Here is a 19,033-nt window from a genome sequence, read left to right as displayed (position 1 = left end):
CAGCCACCCATCAAGGACATGAGCAGAGAGCACCCAGCACCACTATCTCCCCAGGCTCTGCCCCACATTTGCTGGATACTCCTAAAGCAGGGGGGGATTTTTGTCCTGTAGGAAAGCGATGGTAGAGATTGGATCCAGCTTGGATTTGCTTCCTGCCTCCATCACATGTTTACGGATGTGACCTTGAATGAGCCCAGCAGCACATCACTCCTCACTCGTTTGAAGGAGGTATTTATTTATTCCCTGCCAATGACATGGGCTGATGGTACCCTCTGAATTTCAAATAGGACTCAGCTCTATTTCAATAGTCTGGGTGGCTCTGCTGGAAAACAGAGAGGAAAGAGCCCAAAAAGCTGAAACTCGATTTTTTCCATTTGGAAAAGGAACATTGCTCCCCAGATCCAAAGGCTCTGTGCAATTTCTGGATCCCAATGAGCGGGTTCAGCATGGTGCTCACACCACGCGCAGGGACTTCAGCAACATACCCTGGGTCTCCAGCAATCACCAAGGTCTTCTGCTCAATACCAGCACTAGAGACTGCCCCAAAGGACTTGTCACCACCAGAGGTGGAACTGCAGAAGAGAAACAGGCACCAGGCTAGAAGGAGGTATAGGGGGTGCTTGGGTTAGTGTGAGCTAACTCTCAAAGCACCACCCCACTGCCTTCCCACATCTCCACACCTGCTTGTCTTCAAAACCAGCTGTCTACTAAAAAAAGCTGATAGCAAATCCTCTAGAAATCTAGTTCATCAGTAAAAATGCTGTGAATTTGTCACTTATCCTGCCGGACACTCAGTACTCCCAGCTTGTGACTGCCAAGTCGCATGCATCCAGGATGATGAGAGCTAGAAGTAATATTTGATTTCCTAAAGGGTGAAACCCTCTCATCTATACAAACTCTTCCTCAATGAGATCACTTAAACAACTACTCCACGAGTGGGAACACAGGAAGAGCATTGAATTATAACAATAGGAATAACCTTAATACTCTTCATGCTTAGAAGAAAATCAGCTGAGCCTCAAATACACCAAAGACAAACTCAATTGTGCCAAACTCACATTCACGTCAGCAACGGGCTCTTCCTGGCAAAGGCTCCATGTAGCACTCTCCCTGGTGTCTGAGCTGAGGATGTCCCATCGCCAGGACACAGGAGGTCCCATCCCACTCTCTCCAAGCGAGGTGAGCCTGGTGGCAGCAGCTGGGGTCAACCATGAGTCCACAACAGCAGCAAGTCTACGGTAATGAGGTGGGTTTGATGTCAAGCTGAAAACACAAGTCAGGCTCAGGCTCAGTGATCCCCACACAGGTCCATGGTGACAAGATAGGTCCAAGTTGGGAAGTCTGCATCTTGATGGGGTCCACATCAAGAGGGTGAATAGCCAGGCATGGACAAGGCTAGAGTAGGTACACCTACAGCAAAACTTAGAAAGCAAACAAAGATCCAGACCTGAGCTTAAATAGACCTCCCACCCATGGGCAGAGGGTGTGGGTGGAGGCCCCAGGTGTGGCTGATCAGGACCATTAAGGCCTATTAGTGCCCACAGGACCCTGACACCCATTGCCTTCAGAGCTGGGAGCCGTATCTCAATGGTATGGGTTCACCCAAGCAGAAATGTTCTTACTCCTTGGGCTGGGTGTTTGCTGCTCATCCTAGTGAAATTAAGAGGTGTTATTTGGTGTGAATAAAGATAGTGGGTCTCAGGTGGGCATCGACCATTTTGGTTAGATTGAAGCCTGGACAATTTGTCCACGGTAGCTTCTGGTGGTGGCAGAGCTAAGTGAGTTTCCGTAACCACAGGACTGGCCAAGGTACCTCTCTCTGTGGAGGACATGAACTGGTTTCAAGGTCCAAGGCTCTCCAGGGTTATGAGGTGTATGGGGAGAAGGTAGAGGGGTATCTGTCAGGTAGGGATGGATCTGCCTCATCGTCACCACCATGTAACATAATGGTCCCCAACCGGCACACTGACAGACCCTGCCTAGCGATGGGGCTGTCGGGTTTCAAGGAGAGGACAGTGCCTCCTCGAAGCAGAGCTGCGAGGAGCAGCCACAGACAGGTAGATGGCTTGCAGAGTTCCCTTTCGGCATTTCCAGAGCAGAGGCTGGCAGCCACCTCACCCCAGGACTCCTCTCACACTTTTATAGACAGATCTTTCCTAGTGGGAGGGAGAAGATGCTCATAAAGCCAACCTTAAGCAGAATGCATGTATGTTGGATGAATCAATATGTTCAAGCTGTAAAGGAGGAGACATCCAGGAGGCCAGTGTCTCCAGCACAACAGATGGAACAGGGCCCAGGAACACCTCCGACCGCATGGCACCTCCTAGCACCGCTCCGGGAGGAGACAAAGCTTCTTGGCCAGAGTCTGAACCAATTATCTTCTGGCAAACATGATGCTCTTCGATTGACCAGCACTGAGAAGAAAAGCCACAATTTTCCCCTATTCTGTTTTTGTTTGAATGTGAGAGGGAGAGTGAGCTGCAGCAGGCGACAGAGTAGAAAGGGATTGAGAGGATGGCATTGCATCCCGATTGGAAAGAGCCAGTGGCCGCTGCCCAAGTGAAATTCCAACTTTATGACATAATGGGCTTTTTCTAACCAGCGCTTGCTATTAACTTCGGCACTGGCTTAAACCCCCTGGCCTCAGGCACAAGCAAAGCAGAGCTCATATACTGTAAATGTTAATACTGCTTTAGCACTGTAATAAGCTAAAAGGTGGATGCAAGATCTGGCACATTAATTCCTTTTTTCATCTTTTTAGCACATTTCAGGGTAATATGAATAATAAATATTTGAGCTCATGAAGGTTAACGGATGGATAGCCCTGGAGACTAGGACTCCCCGGGCAGGAAGGCAGCAGCTCCCTTCCGCATATCGGTGTCTCCAGCAGCGATCCAGGGAATCAGCCTCCTCCAGAGAAGTCAGAGGTGCTCTTTGGCAGGGAAACGTCTCATGCAAAAACTTGTTGCCCAGCATAGCTGCTCACACTTCAAATAAGAGCGTTTGGGCTGATGAGTGAGTAGAGGTGGGTGTTTCCAAGAGTCATGGGGCAAAGCTTTGGAAAGAGAAGAGCCTCCTCCATCCCAGCACGAGATCTCAGTCTCCACAGAACTAGAGGCAGGTTTGATCAGCAAAGGGCCCCCAGCCTCAAAGTTGTTTAGGATTTTAATTCCTGTTGCAACTAGGTCTTGACACATCTGCATGGAGAAGCTCACAGGTGGAGCATGGGATCTAAGCATGCACCTCCAGAGTTTTAAACTCCAGTTGACTCTCCTCTTGCTGAGGGAATGGTCCAGAGGCAGAGGCACTGGATGGCTCTGACCTAGATGTTCTCATCAGCCTTGAGGCTGATGGTGGTGTCGGGTCTAACTTGAAGGAGTTTTGATATCTGTCTGTTAGGTTGCACTCACACAACACCTTGAGGATAGTACCTGCAGATGCTGAGCATGGCGAGGGTCTGGCTGTCGGGAGAGTGGGATGAAAAACCTTGCTGGGGCTGGCAGAAGTCTGCACATCACCTCTGGTTTACAAAAGCACCACAAGGAGAACAGAGCTTGGAGAGAAAGTCACCCAGCTTTGGCCATCAGTCAGGCTCCACAAGAGAACCCCAGCTCACCCCACAGCTGCATGGGCTTGCAGGGAAGCAGGCTAGAAGGGCTATGGAAAATCTTCTTATCCAACCTCCCCCTTCACAGCAAGACAGGAATCCAGATCCTGAACAAGGACCATGTCAGGAGAGAAAGGGTAGGTCTGGTGAACGAGGAAAGGATTTGAACTCTGTGCTGGGAGAGCAGACACCACAACATGTACAGATGCCCCCCTGAGACTCCCACTTCTGATGTGTGACCCCTTGCTGGGAAATCCCAGTATCACAGCAGAAGCTGTACTGCCTCTCTTCTCTGTGGTCCAAGGCTGGTGGACATCAGCGCTGTGGGACACCAGGACACTCAGGATATGCCCCTTCCCCTGGTAGCCAGTGATGGAGTGGGTGAAGGAAGCTTGCTCTACTGTCATGATGTGTCACCGGAGGTTAAGGTGCAGGAAGAGGGTCCTGACTGTGCAATCAACATGGAGCATGGACACAGCCTCCTTCCCGTCCCTGACTGGCTAGTTCAGGAGCTGCAGGGGATGGCAGGGGCAGAGCTGCTGCATCCCCCCCTGCAGATGCCTGATGGTCCCATCCTGACCAGAGCTGCAGGAAGCTGGGATAGTTGGGGAGCACTGGGCTTGTGCCACTCTGAGAAGACAGTCAGGGAGATGGAGCAGTAAGGGGGCAACTGTGAGTTTGGCAGGGGACATGAGAAGGGCAGGATGGAGAAGCACTGCTCGATGGAAAGGGATGCTCAGAGGGGAGTTCTGTGCCCAGGGCTGGGTATCGACGGAAAAGGGGTGACTGCTGCAGGTTGCTGGGACCCTCAGCAGGGAGCAGCCTGTGCCAATGCACGGCTGGGGGGCACTGGTGGGCCAGGAGATGGGGTGCCCAGGGGCTGCGAGCCCTCCTCACGCCACTGCCCACCTATGTGCACGCATGTTGCACGCAACGCGCGCTTGCTGACGACTGCGCATCTGCAACGATCACCTCTGTACCGCGATTTTGGGGGGAGGAAGGGGAGGGGGGAACTGGCCGATGCTGTTTGGGGGTGCGTGCCTGGATGCCGTGCGAGGGGGGGGCGATGCTCCCCCACGCGCCAGCCCCCCATGTTTGCCTTTCACTTTGCTCACTCTTGCGTGACAGCGGAGCCCCACCACCACCACCTCCTTCCCTGGCAATCCTTGGGGGATATCAAGGGCAAGCAAGAGAAGGGTTACCTGGAGGAAAGGGTTGCTAAGCAACCCCCCCCCTCGACCCCCCCCCCAAGCACCGCAAACCCAAAACTCGTTCCAGGCCTGCAACCAGATTAGCATATTAATGAGGCTGTAATTTCCCCGGAATTGTCTGCACGTCTATGCCCGCTCACAGCACACTGGCCCAGGAGTTTGCTATGCAAATAAACTGGTTTTACAGGCTGTGGCTTAATTAACTCATCAAGTTCATCTTCCTAACAAAAAAGGCAGACTAACTGCGGATTAATGGACCTGTGTTTGCTCTTCTTTCTCTCTCCCTCTCATCGGCTCCCCAAGGCAATGCCTCCCTCCAGACCCTTCCATCCCCGGCCAGAGTCTCAACGCTGGGTGGATCCTCCGTCCTCGCAAGGAGATAAATCCTGGGAAAAGAGATGCGGAGGTGTGGGGCGGGGCGGGGGGGGGGGGGGAGAGATCTTAATACTGCTTCCAGCAGAGTCTGGGAGGTTTCCTCATCGACTTCAAGGGGAATAAGATGGATCAGGCCTCAAGGATGGTAATTACGCCTCCAGTTGAAGCTGGCAGGTGACCACTTATGAGAAGGAGGTGGCACATCGTGACACTGTCTCTTTAAAACGGTTGTCTCTGTGCGGATCAGGGGTCAGGGATTTTGGGGAGGGGGATTAAGGCACCATTTCTAGGTGAGCTCTGGCAATCCTGCTCCATCCCTAACAGCGCAGGGTCAGAGCAGGCAAGAGGGATGCGCTCTCTCCTGGGTTAATTAGAAAGGCCCTTCTCGCCTGCGTCCCATGCTCAGAGACATTATGTCATTTGAAAATGACCCCAAAAAAAAGTATAACAGTTTGTAGAGTCACTGGGGGAAAGTTCACACAGCCAAAAGTCTGTATTAAACAGCACATCCCTGGATCAGAGCTTTCTTTGAGTGTTAATGTCGTTATGAGTTCATCTCCCTTTCCCCTCCCTACTTTTCCCGTTCCCTGGGAAGAGGGAAGCAGGGAGTTTTCTGTAGGACCCGGGCAGCTCTTTGCCTGTATTTGGGTACAGATGTTCCCCCATTGCTCTCACATCGGTGGGGGTTTGGAAGCACACAGAGCTGAGCTGAGAGCGCCTCAGCCCCGAGGCTGTGAGTAAAGTGACTCCACTTGGAGATGAAATGTCTGAGCATATCTTTTCTTTTTTTTCTTTTTTTTTTTTTTTTTTTAATTCCAGCTGTATTGTTAGTTAATTGTAGCTTGACCTCCGAGAAGGTTTTCCACGGCTGGGAAGGTGGCCTAGGATACTGAATTCAGAGCCTAGAGTGGGAAGGGTTTATTTGGCATTCATAGCATGAATTGTGCCGGCCCGACACACAGAGCCCCAAGGAGCTGAGAGGCAAAGGGAAACCGAGGAACAGAGCTGCTGAGAAGTACCCAAGGTGGCCCCGTGGCCATCCCGCTTGGGTTCTTGGCTTCCAACCCATGCAAGACACAGCAGATCTGCTGTCCACCCCCCTGCAGCAACACTACCATAGCCCCACACTCTCACCCCCACTGGGATCTCCCCCATGCAATCACCCATGGCTTTGCTGTTGGGTTGGCGAAGGGGCTGGTTCCCCAGCTGGCTGAGCTATCGAAGACCTCCTGGCTGCTCTGCGCTCTCAGCTCTGCAACATCTCCTCAGAAAACCTCAACAGAGGTCTACGCCTCCCTTGGAAGAAAGTTTAGGAGTGTTCAAATCACACTCAGCTGAAAACTACCCCTCTTTCAGCTACAGCCCTCATGGAACGGACTTTAGTTGGAGCTTTCTTGCTAAAGTTGGTTTAAACTGGACAAAGTCCTTGAAAAATCTAACTGTACTCAGAAGCTTTTCTGCATTCACAGGGAAATGGACTGGCTGACCTAAAAGGTCTTTTCCATCTCTAATTTCTGTGGTTGTATGATTCATCCCTCTTCTTTGAAAGTGTTTCCTACATGAAACGTCTAGTAGAAGGAAAAAAAATGATACTAAATAATCTTTTTTCATTTCCTCTCATCATTGTCAGAGATTATGAGAGGTGAGGGATATGTCTGCTGTGACATTAGCCGAGCAATGGAACAGAAAAGGCAAACCAGGATTCAGCTTAGCAGCCAAGAAAGAAGCTATTCATGCAAGGTGGGATAGGAGAAGGAGTGCTGGAGACATCCTTTCCAGGAGCGCAATTTTTCCTTACTTTCTCAGATCTTGAGAAAATACTGAGCTGGAGAAAAACAAACATAAGAACAGAGGAGTGGCCACATCCCAACCAAAGAAAGGACCTTGCTCAGACTGCTGTCCCCAGGAGGGACCAGGACCCATCATCTGGGGAAGAGCAGCAGAGTGGGGCAAGCATATATAAGAGTTCCCTGGGATGCTCTTGGGGGCCACCAGGGCTGTGGGTTCAATGTTCTTAACATCCTTCAAAGAATTTCTCTCCTACGAGCTTGCCCAGGTTCCTCTTAATCCATTAAACTCCTGCAGCGAGGAGTTCCACAGGTAAATCATTGCAAGAATTATATTTTGTCTTAAATCTTGCTTCTATCACCTTCACCTGAGGATATGAAATGTTTTTTAGTTTCATATTCTCCTACTATGTTTCATGTATGAAATACTATCAAAGTCATCACATCATTTCAGAAAGGAGACAAAAAACTCCTGAGGTCTGCCAAGCCATTCCCCTGGGAATGCAAGGGAATATCTTTCCATCTTGAAGCAGCCCTGCACGGGGAGGGACTGGGAGTTACCGAAAACGAGAGCAAAGGTGAGGTCTCTTGGCTTGCAGCCACCGGTGCGCTCCTCAGTTCCCTATCCCTGCTCCCCGTCCCAGTCCCTGACCCACTCCCAAGTCCCGTACACCCAGATGAAAGCGGCCCCATCCCTGCAGGCTCTGTGTCCACCACTGCATCCCTCCACTCTCTGGATCTCTAAAGCCTCAGTGGTAAGGTTGTTTCTTCTCCCATGGCTGCCAGGTGACTTTGGCTCATAGAGCTGCTTATGAGGGACAAAACTAATCAAGTTATGCCTTTTTCCTGTTGGATAATGCCTTGCAAACCACCCCGTTTGCTAATCCTTCCTTTCCCACATGCTCAGCAGCGCGTGCACGGTGACGTTGCTGGAAAACAGCCCCTTTTGACTTGTTTCTGCTTTAAAAGTTGAGCGTGAGGTTTGCTGCACGCTCACATTGGATGGTTTCCTGGGGAGCCGATGTGTTTCAGCAGGGATTCATGTAGCCAGCCTGGCACTGCGCTCGCAGCCGCTCATCTGATGGCATCAGGGCGGGGAGGCAAGGGGGAATGGAGTTTCTGTCCCCAAAAAGAAGGGGAAATTGAGGGCGGGGGGACCGAAGGGACAAACCCCTGTAGGAAGGCAAACTCTGCATCTCATCCCAGGTCATTTATCAGTGAGTTTTTGTCAGTGATTTGGGGGTCAGAGGTGGTTTGAATAATAATTTCCCACCTTCAGCTGTCACCCAGGAGGTGTTTATTTGAGAATTTTTGTGACCATAATATAGGACTTTCAGCTCTTTTTATTTCATCGATTTAGTAGATTTTCATTCTCTTTTTTTCTTTTATTTTCTGGGAGCAAGAGAAGTAATACAAACCAAAGCCCTTCTACAGCATCACCCCTTCCCCGCAAAATGCATTTATACAGATTTTCTTTTTAAACAAAGACTAAAAGTTTGTTGTACGGTTACAGTCAGAGAATAACCCCAAATCTGAACATTTGCCAGATGCCATTTCCACCCGTAAGAAGTACCAATCCTTTTTCAAGTGACATTCCAGGACACTGATATTTTTTTTTCTTTTCTCCTATGTAGTCATTACCTCAACAAAAAAGAGGAAAAACATTTTTCTGGTACAGGAGAAGTGGGAGAAGGGGGAACACCCAAGAGGACTAAGCGGTGGGAAGCTGGATCTACACAGGCTGAGCCTCGAAATAAAAAGACACCCTTTTATTAATAATGAGGAGAGAGTGGTAAAACAAGGGAACAAATTTATGGAGGGAAACAGCAACTTCTCCAGTGCTTAGGAGCCAGCTGCCTCTGGCAGGGGAGGTTGCTGCTTAACCACAAGTCGTGGGGCAGGATGCAGAAATTACCGGGCGAGTCTCTATGGCTCGCGCTCCGTGGGAGGTCAGGCTACACGATCATCGGGGTCCCTTCTGGCCCTAAAATCTATGAATCTATTGATGCTCTGAGGCTTAAAAAGCAGCAGCTGCTCCTATGCAGCACCTAGTTCTCATAAGCATTTGGAATAATGGATCCATATTGTGCCAATGCATACTAATGTTAATATACATTTGCAGCACACAATGTGATGGCTTTGGAGACACCCAGGTGTCAGATTGAATCAGTGTCAGTGACACACCGTACCAGGACTTCGCGGCAGGTCCCTGTTGGCTTCTCCAGCGGGAAGCTTTCCCTTCTTTGAAATTATTGTGTTTATCCTTTATGTTTCTGGAAGGAAAAAAAAAAAAAAAAAAGAAAAGAAATTGTACCAGGCCCACTGCAGGACTGGTGTCCACAGTTTGCAGCCAGCCAAAGCCTGGTTTCCACAGGGTTAGGGATGTGGATGCGAGGGAAAACAAAGAGAGATGCTGTATGAGGAGTGCCCAAAGAGTTCAGAGGTGCAGCCTTCCGCTCTCTCCATTAATCTCCTCTCATGCGCCAGCGCAAAGAAATTAAGAGCCGGGGCCAGGGGCTGAGCTCAGCTCCGTACACGCGGTCCCTGCTGAAGTCCAGAGAAGTTGCACAAAGCATTTGCGAGCCAAAGACCTGAGCCTGCCTCTGCCGGCTTTAATCCCCCCTGGCTTTCAAGTGCAGAATCAGGTTCAGATTCTGCAAAGAGAAAATGGCCTCTTTAACTGCTGCCCTGGGTGGGGATTGTGGGGGCACAGGAGGAACAAACAGGCTCATGCCTCCAGCCCCCTTCACTCTGCACCCACGCGTGTGAGCGTGTGTGGGTGTGCAAGCAGATAGAAGCACCCTGGGCTGTGTGAGCAGGGGATGGTTTGCACCCCAGGCTTGACCTGTATAGTTTGTGAGGCTGTGGATATGTGTGCACACGTGCAATACCTTCCCATTTTTATATACACATATAGATACCTCGTCTTTTCAAAATAAGCAAGCCTGCATCAGCCTCATCTACGTTCCCTGCCCAAATTCACTTGTCAAGCTACATGACCCCACATGGGAAGCTGCCTAAAACATCATTTCATTACAGCCACACAATAAAGCAGCACACCCCAGCAAGTCCTCGCTTGTTTGAACGCTCGTTATTCCCCTAGCTAATCCGACGAGGCAGCCCCAGCGCTGGGGAGAAGGGGGCTTTGTCACCACCCAGGCGCTGCAAGGGTTAAGGCTGTCCCTGCACATAGGGTGCCTGCCCCTGCTTCGGGACTCACCTGCAGCAAGGTGGGGGTGGATGGAGGTCTCCTTGGGAGCTCCTCTGCCCCCCAGCACATGTCAGGGCTCAATCCCACAGCTGACTGAGGTGAGGAGCCCTTCCAAGGCTGGCCTTTGTCCATTCCCACCTCCAGCTGTGAGATTTTGCTTCTGATGGACATGCTAAACCTATGTTCCCACACACTGGGTTTTTTTGCCCTGCTCAAAAAAGAAATTAAAAATAAAAAAATATCAGAAGCATGTAAAGAAAAATGGAAAGAAACCAACAGCTTCCCAAGCCCGTGGGGATTCTGCTCCCCTTTAAACCTCCCACCTCACCTCACGACGCCACATGGTATTCTGCTGCCAGATCTTCTCTCCTGACTCTTGGCCGCCTTGGGAAGCCCAAGATACCCAGCTACAGATGGGAGACTCCCTTGACCAGAGCAGACAGCCCTGGTTTTGTGGTCCTGGTCATGGTTAAGAGGAAGGTTATTCCTAACGGGGACTTGTCAACAGAAGTGGGGACAGAGGAGAGAGGAAGGCAGGAGAAAAAAATCAACATGGCCATGTGCCCAGGTGACAGTGACGGTCCAAGCACACTCACCAGAACTGCACTTTAGGCAGCTGATGAGATTAGAGATGTCCCACGTGCAGTCTCCCCCTTCCCTCAGGCAATGGAGGTGTTTTCAGATCCCCACCCAGCATGAGGTGCTTCTGCCCTTGGCTTCTCACCCGGGTCATGACATGGGCATCAGAGAGGTCTAGGCCACTCAGCTCTGCTCCTGGCCCCAAGGCAACCCCAGGAAGAACTCTTTCCTCTGGTCTGAGGAGAGAAAAACCTCATCTCCTGGTAGGAAAAGATGGGGCTGAAGGATAATGTCAGCTCCCACAGAGCCTGGGGACATCAGAGAAGGCAGGACCACTGAGATGGGTTTTGCAAGGGGAATGTGCATGTGAGGGCTGGTTTTGTGTGTGCGTGTTAAGGCTGGCTGACATGTGCATGTAACATGTCAAAGGGGTGTGTTTCTGAGCCATGGAGGTGTAGGGGAAGAGGGTCCAGGTGTGTGCAGGGAAGCATGTATGTGAGCAGAGTATGTGCACGTACGTGGACACGCATGAAGGAACAGGAGGGGACATGCAGGTTGGGTGACGTGTGCAGGGAAAGGGTGTGTGTGTGTGTGTGCCGGAGAGGATGAGGCAGACAAAGAGCCGTGCAGGCGGGCAGGGGCAGACTCCGGGCCCCTCACAGGGGTGTCAGGGCTGGGAGAAGCCAGGACACCCCTTGTCCAGGAATCCATACAGGTGGTCCCGGGAAGGAGGTCGCTGTCCTGGAGGGGTGATGCAGTGTGTGTGTGTGCAAGGGCAGAGCGTTTGTGCAAGAGGAGAAGCCCGTGACATTCGGGGTTCACCACTTCCTTTTCTCGGCCGCCTGGGTCCCCCCCACGGGCGTGGGGCCGAGCCGTGGGGCTTCCCCCCGCGCTGCCACGTCTCGGGGCGCAGGCACTGACAGTTCGGATTTCGGTTTTTATCACAGCCGCTGTAAGAATAAAAAAAAATCGCGCTGAGATCCTGCTGGTCCCTACCCCCGCGGCAGAGACGGTGCCTGGAGCTGGCGGTGTCCCGTCGGAATTAAGTAGTTAATGTTTGCCCAGCACTGGGGGGGCTCCGATGAGTGTCTGCTAATTATATCGTCGTGTTTGCAAAATTTCCAGTCTTTCTGGCAAACGCAGCTTTCTGTGGGAGGAGGGAAAGAAGCGGGAAAGGAGAGAAAAAAAAAAACAGAAAGAGACAGAGAGGTCGGTGTTGAATGTGTGTGAAATGCGAGGGAAAATGAGAAATAGCACAGCGAGAGGAGGAAAAGAAGGAAAAGAAGGGGGAAAAAAGGAAAAAAGGAAAAAGGGAAAAAAGGAAAAGAAGGGAAAGAAAAAAGAAAAGAAAGAAAAGAAGGAAGAGAAGGAAAAGAAAGAAAAAGAAAAGAAAGAAAAAAGGAAAAGAAGGAAAAGAAAGAAGGAAATATCAAAAGAGAAAAAGAAATAAATATTGAAAGAGTAAAAAGAAAGATCGAGAGAGAAAAATAAAAGGAGAAAAACAAGGAGGAGAGAAAAAGAGAAAAGCAGAGGGAAAAAAAGAAAAACACAAGAAAATGAGAAAAACAGAAGGGAAAAAAAGGAGAAAAACGGGAGAGGAAAAAAAAGGGAGGGCGACAGAGAGGGGAAGAGTGAGCGAACGACAACGAACGAAATAAAGGAGGAGGGGAAGGGCGGAGGGGGGCAGCCGTGCCCGCTGCCCCGGTGCCCGCCGGGTGAGGCGGGGGCGCAGGCAGGGCCGGGCCGGGCGGTTCAGCACCCTGGAGAGCTCCGAACCGCCGGCGAGGCGCGACACGGCGGGCGGGACACGGGGGGGGACATGGAGGGGGGGGGCACGGAGGGGGGGGGGACACGGAGGGGGGGGGACACGGAGGGGGGGGGACACGGAGGGGCGACACCGCGGTGCCAGGGCCAGGCAGGGCTCGGGAGGCCCGGCGGGACCCGGCGCGGCTCGGGGCCGGCATGCCGGCGGGGTTCCTCCAACCCCAGGCTCAGCCCTGCCCGTGTCGGACCCGTCCCGCGGCGGGGATCGGCGCCCACCCGGGACGTGGGAGGGACAGAGCAGCGGCCCGGCTCCCCTTTGCGCCGCCGACAGCCCCGGTAAACCGCCCTCCCCGCCAGAGCTGCCCCCCGCCGCCTTTACTGGCCCCCTTGGCTCCGTGACACGCTTGGCTTTGGGGTGCTCTCAGCCCACCCCTGTGCGTCCCGTCCCCCCTCTTCCCCCACGGTGCCCGTTAGGAAGTGGGAGCGCTGTAACCTGGCCCCTCATCCCACCCGCCGGTGCGGGCTGTGTGCCCCCACCCCCGTCCCTATTTCCCAAGAAAATCCAAGGGAAGGGGAAGGAGACGGGGCAAGGAGCGGGGGGGGGGGGGGGGGGCACAGCTAGGCGGGGACACGGCCAGTTTTGGGGTTCCCGTGTGGGCGGGGGTGCTGGGCGGCGGGGGGGATAAAACCACTGCTAACACCCCGCTGAGCCCCGACCCCCGACGGGAGCACCGGGGCGAGCTCCCTTCCCCTCTCTGGCTTGTAAACAGCACCACAACCCCCACCTTCAGCCCTGCCCCCACCTCCCATCCCCCTGCGTTCTCCCCCCCCCCCCCGCCCCCGGCTCCGGGGGCTCTTGCCCCGCCGAGGCGGACTCCCCACGCACCGGCTCGCTCCGTCCCACCGCTGCTGTGCGGAGCTCCGCGGTTGCCGCCGGCTTTTCTCATGCAGATTCCCTCTTTCACACCTCCCAAACAAAGGCAAACGGGGGCATCGCCTCGCCGTGTCAACACACACGCTCATTAGCGGGAAGGCAGTGGGGGGGGGGCGGGGGGGGAGAGCGGGTGGGAACGGCCCGAACAGCCCCTCCGGGGGGCGGGAGGTGGGGGGGGGCGGTCGCATCGACGGGAGATTGTAGCGGGCCGGGGATCACCCGAGGAAATTTTGGAGCGAGTTCTTCGCCACATCCTCCCCCACCTTAAAGTCAATAAGTTTCCGAAGCTCTGGGTTTGGCTGTCGCCGGTTCGTTTATTTGCAGCACACGCCGCTCGCAGCCGGGCTTTGCCCACCCGCGATCCGGCACCGTGGGGACGGGCAGCCACGGGATTCCTGGCCGGCAACGCGCCGAGCGGGACCCCCAGCCCGGGCAGGGAAATACCGGGGACGGGTTAGCCACTGGGAACCGTCGGGGCGAGGGCAAAGGGGCCCCGGGATGGTGCCGGAGCTAGGAAGTGCTGGGGGGGGGGGACGGGACGGGGACGGCAATTAAACCTTCGCCAATTACCGCCTCCCGCGGAAAAAAAACCAACCAAACCCCAACCTGATTAAAACAGCTGTGGGGGTGGGGGGGAGAGCGGGGCCGGGAAATCACGGCCGGGGAAAGGGCGAGGGAAGCGGGGAGATGCGACACCTCGGTCGGCGCTGGTTGTCCCCAAAACCGGGAGAGGGGAGCGCCGGGGCTCCGGCAGCCCGGGCCGCGGTACCGCGGGGGGGAGCGGGAGTCGGGGCTCTCGGCGGGGCCGCTCCCGGGCTCCCACCGACGGGCCGTCGAGCTCTGCGGCCGCCGACCGGCACCGGCCCCGCCACCCCGAGCCTAAATTTTTTGTGTTTTCATTTTGGTTTGATTTGGGATTTCCTTTCCTCCCCCTTCCCCCCCCCCCTTTTTTTTTGTGTGTGTGTGTGTGTGTGTGCATGTGTGTGTGCTTTTTTTGTTTAGTTATTTTTTTCCTTTTAAACCGCCTCGACCGAGCCCGGTCCCGCGGCCGTTCCCGGGGCTTCACCGCCGGCGCCGGCATCGCCTTTCGTTTTGTGCCGTTTCTTCCTCCGAAACCCCGGGCTGGAGCTCGGAGAGAAGGAAACAATAAATTCGTTAAAAATAACAAAAAGGTGACAAAGGAAAAAAAAAATAATCAAACCCCCCCCGGTTCTTCGTTTGCATTCGGGGCCGCGGTGGGGTTGGGGGCTTTTTGTTTGTTTGTTTTCTTTTTTCAAAGCCTCCCCGTCGTTTACAGAAACACCCGTGGGGAGCAAAGAGCCGGGTGGGGCTGGGGCATCCCCTCTCCCTACAACTTGGGGGGGGGGGGAATACGGGGGATTCGGGGATACCTTCCTCGCAGCCCCCTTTTTTTTTTTTTGGAGGGGGGGGAAGAGAAGGAGCTGTGTGTCGGGGGAGGGGGGGGGGGCTGTGTGTCTGCGTGGCACCGTGGGGGTTGCGTGGGGCTCCGCGGGGCTGTGTGCATTGTTTGCCGGCGGTGTGAACACGCACACTCGCAGACACGCTCACACGCACCTCGCCGCCCCCCCCCCCCCCCAAACCTCCCCCGCTCTATAATACGGAAATTTCCACGTCCCAGCTGCCTTCCCCTTTTAACCTTGGTATTAATTTAGGACGGATCTTTTTAAACGGCCCTGTAATGCATTCAGACGCTGCTGGAGGTTTATCTTTTTTTTTTTTTTTTTTTTTTTTTTTTTTTTGTGTACCGTGGGTTATATTTACACCCAAAACAAAATAATTACACTTTTGTTGGAGAGAGAAAGCTGGTGATTAGGCTGTGGCTCTTTGCAGCAAACCCTTTCTCAGTGGTACACCAGGACAATTTTTCACGGCTGGGTGAAATCAGACGCGGGAGGTAATGAATCCTGTGAGCTATTTAAATTTACAATTTGTAACGCAGTCACTCAGAAACGCCTATGGCCCGGCGAGGAGATGCTTGCTGGGTTTGTTTAATGTTAAAACCTGCACCGTCCCCCCTCTTACCAGGCAAAAAGGAGGGGAACGCGGGGAGGAGAAGCCTCGCCCGCCCCCGAAACGCGCTCCCGCCGGCAGCAGCCCCGCGGAGGAGCGCGGAGCGGCGCGGAACCGCCACCTCCCACCGCGCCCGCAACTCGCTTTTTCCGTGCCGGGAGAGCCGCGGAGCCCGGCCCCTCTCCTCCGCGCTCCTCCGCGCTGCTTCCCGGCGAGACAGCCGCCTACGACTAAAAATAGTTGGAAAATATCAACAAAGTCGTCGGCGGAGCATCCTAACAGATAGATAATTAATTACAAAACACAGGGGGAATATGCAAACCGCGTATTACAAATTCTACAGGGCTTAACTGATTGGAAACAGATTATTATCTTGTTTGTCTTTTGTCTGTTTCACTTATCCCTCTGCCGTCTGTTGTGTTGTAAGTTGATACACTTTATTCTTGAAAAGGGATTTTTTTTTTTAATATATATATATATAGAGAGAGAGAGTAAATTCCATCAACATCTTGTATAAGCGACGCTGCTTCTCCGTGCATTACCCTGTTAAAAAACACAATAGGTTTATTAGTTACATATAGGCGGATATTATGGGGCCTGAATTACCATCTGTTACCATAGGGGAATGTGGCCGATGGGGTGGGCTGGGGGGGGGGGGGTTGCTTGGGATGGGTTTCCCCCCCCGCCTCCCCTTCCCCTTCCCCTTGGCTTTCTTTATTCCTTTAATTTCAAACGAAAAAGGGAGCTGAGCTCGGCGGGGGGAAGAAGAGGGGGGGAGCGGGACCCTCCGGCATCGCCTCCCCGCCCCTGCCCCGCCGCCGTCGCCGGGCCCGCTGGGGACAGCGCGGGGTGGGGGGGTGTCCCCGGTGGGCCCGGTGGCAGAGCGGTATCGCGGCGGGAGAACGGAGCCGGTGGCGGGGATACCGGCCCGGTGGCGGGGCAGGGTGGGGAAGCACCGGGCGGCCGGTAGCGAGGCGCCACGGGGGCGTGCGTGGCCGTGGGAGAGGAGCGCGTGTGCGTGGGCACAAGGGAAGGCGCGAGTGCCGCTTGCAGGTTATCCATAGGAACCCGGCCATCCACGGGATTATCCATAGGAGGCCCGTTACGGCGTGGGACCGTGGCCCGCCGTGTCGTGTCCCCCCCCCCGCCGCAGCCCCACGGGGGCACACGGACACGCGGGTGCGGGTAGCGACGTTAGCGCACACGCGTGTGCGTACGCATTTCTATCTACACACAGGCGTGTGTATTACGCACACACGTACCTCCCTAAATACATCCTTAGGGGTCTATTTACGCCCCGGCGGGGGTCTCCTCGGTGCGCGGCGTGGGAGATCCCCGCGGCGGCGGGGAGCGGGGCCGAGAGCCCGGCCAGCCCCGGCCCCCCCAGCCCGGTCCCCGCTGCCCTGCTTCCCTCCGACCCTTCCCCGAAATTTTTCTCCCCCTTCCCTGAGCAGTAGAAGGCCGGGGTGGGGGGGGGGCCGGCTCCGCACCGCTCCGCGTCGTTCCGCGGCTCCGAAAATCCCCAGAAAAACCACCGGAGCCCTCGACAAACTTGGGCAGAGCCGCGGCGGGAGCGCGGCCGCCATCGGCCGGCGGTGCGGTCCCTCTTCCTCTTCCTTCCTTCGCCTTCGCCCTTTTTTTCCCCGTTTCTGTCCTTTTTAATTTATTGCCTTTTTTTTTTATTATTATTATTTCTGTCTTTCCCTCTTCCCTTTCTTTTTTCCTTCTCTCTTTGTTTTCTTTCTTTTCCCTCCTCTTTCTCGCTCGCTTTTCTTTCACGCTTTCTTTTTCGTTTCCTTTCTTTTCCATTCTCGCCGTTATTCCTTTCATTTTCTTTTCTTTCTTCATTTTTATTCTTCCCTTCTTTTCCTTCTTTTTTTTTTCCCCGTCTTCTTTCTTACCTTCTTTATTTTTATTTATTTTTTATTTTGTTCATTTATTCCTTCTTTCTCTCATTCGTTTTCCTTCCCATTTTTTATTCGTTTTTCTTTCAGTTTTCCTTCTGTCTCTCCTTCTTTTTTTTTTTCGCCTCCGTTAATTTTTTTTTTCACTCTCTCTTTTTCTCTCATTTCTCTCTCTTTTCCTTTTCCCTTCTGTTTCTTTTTTTTTTTTTTTTTTCAGACGCTCTCTCTTTTTCCTTCCGTTATCCTTCTCGCTTTATTTTCCTTTTCTTTCTCTCTCTTTTCCTGTGGTCTCTTCTCTCCGTATTTTCTTATTTCGATTCTCTCTCTCTTTCCACAAACCCAAGGGCACACACCAAACCGCATCCACTTCCTCGCCGAAGCCCTTGTGCCGCGGCGGGTTTTGGGTTGGTTGAGGGGTTTTTTTGCCGCTACCGGGAGCGTTTCCGCGCCCAGCCGGCGGTGGGATATTCCGCGGTGGCGGGATGCTCCGCGGATGCCGGACCGGAGCGGGCTTGGTCGAGATTTCTACCCCGCAAAAAAAAAAAAAAATAAAAGAAAAGAAAAGGAAAGGAAAAAAAATTAAATTATAAATGTAGATCTTTTGGCTGGAGAAACGGGCGGGGAAGGGGAGGGCCGGCCTTCACCTGCCCTGCCGCCTTCCTCTTCCTCCCCCCAGGGCCGCCCCGAAAACCGTCCCCAAATCCCGGGGAAGCGGAGGGAGAGGCGGCGGGGCCACCCGCCACACCGACCCCGCCGATTCTGCGAGGGGGGGGGGGTCCAGGCTGGGGCAGCGGCCCCCCGGTCCCAGAGAGAATAACCCCCCCTTCCCCGTATTCCCCCCCCTCCTCCCCACCCGCATAACCCTCAAGCGCCGGGTCCAATCCTGCACTCCGTCCCCTCCCGCACGGCAGCCGGCCATTTACAGCTCCGCCGCACCTGGAATTAAAGAGAAAAAATAGTGTCCGAGGGGGCAGAGCCCGCCAGCCCCCCCCCCCCCGGGCCGCCCCCCTTGCCCCCCCTCCCCCGGGGTTACCAGCCAGTTCCGCGGAGCAGGGAAGGGGCGGGCAGGCGACAGGCCCGTGGGACAAAAGGCCGGGGGTGGCGGGGGGGGGCCCGCATACCTCCGCGCAGCACGGAACTTTTCATCCCGCCACGCTGCGCGGAGGAGCCGGCCCTCCCCGCGCCACCCCCCCCCCCCCCTCCCCTGCCCCCCCTCAAAATCCACCCTCCACCCCCGCCTTTTCCCGCTTGTTGCTCTCCCAGACAAAAGCATCTCCCCTCCTTGTGCGAAAATAGAAATATCAACCAACCCCCCCAAAACCAGGTGATACCCCCAGCCCAACTCGGGACACCCCCCCCCCCCAAAAAAAAAAAAAACAAAACACCCTCCCCGAGCGTCCCCTTGAAAAAAATCAATACAAATAAAAGGGGAATTGGTGGGAAACCAGGTTTTTTTCCAGCGTGGCCCCCCCTGCGGCCCCCCAGCCAGGTGCATACTCACTTGGCGGCGCAGGTACAAGCCACCCTCAACAATAGAGGCGCGTTGTTTTTTTCCCTCTGTGCCAAGCACAAGGCTGGAGCCAATTTAGATATGCTATAAATTAAGAGGTTGCCATGGTTACCGCCCTCC

Source organism: Numenius arquata, chromosome 16, assembly GCF_964106895.1.
Source record: "Numenius arquata chromosome 16, bNumArq3.hap1.1, whole genome shotgun sequence".
NCBI classification, from domain to species: Eukaryota; Metazoa; Chordata; class Aves; order Charadriiformes; family Scolopacidae; genus Numenius; species Numenius arquata.
The sequence above is the reverse complement of the archived record's forward strand: the minus strand, read 5'-3'. Positions refer to the sequence as shown.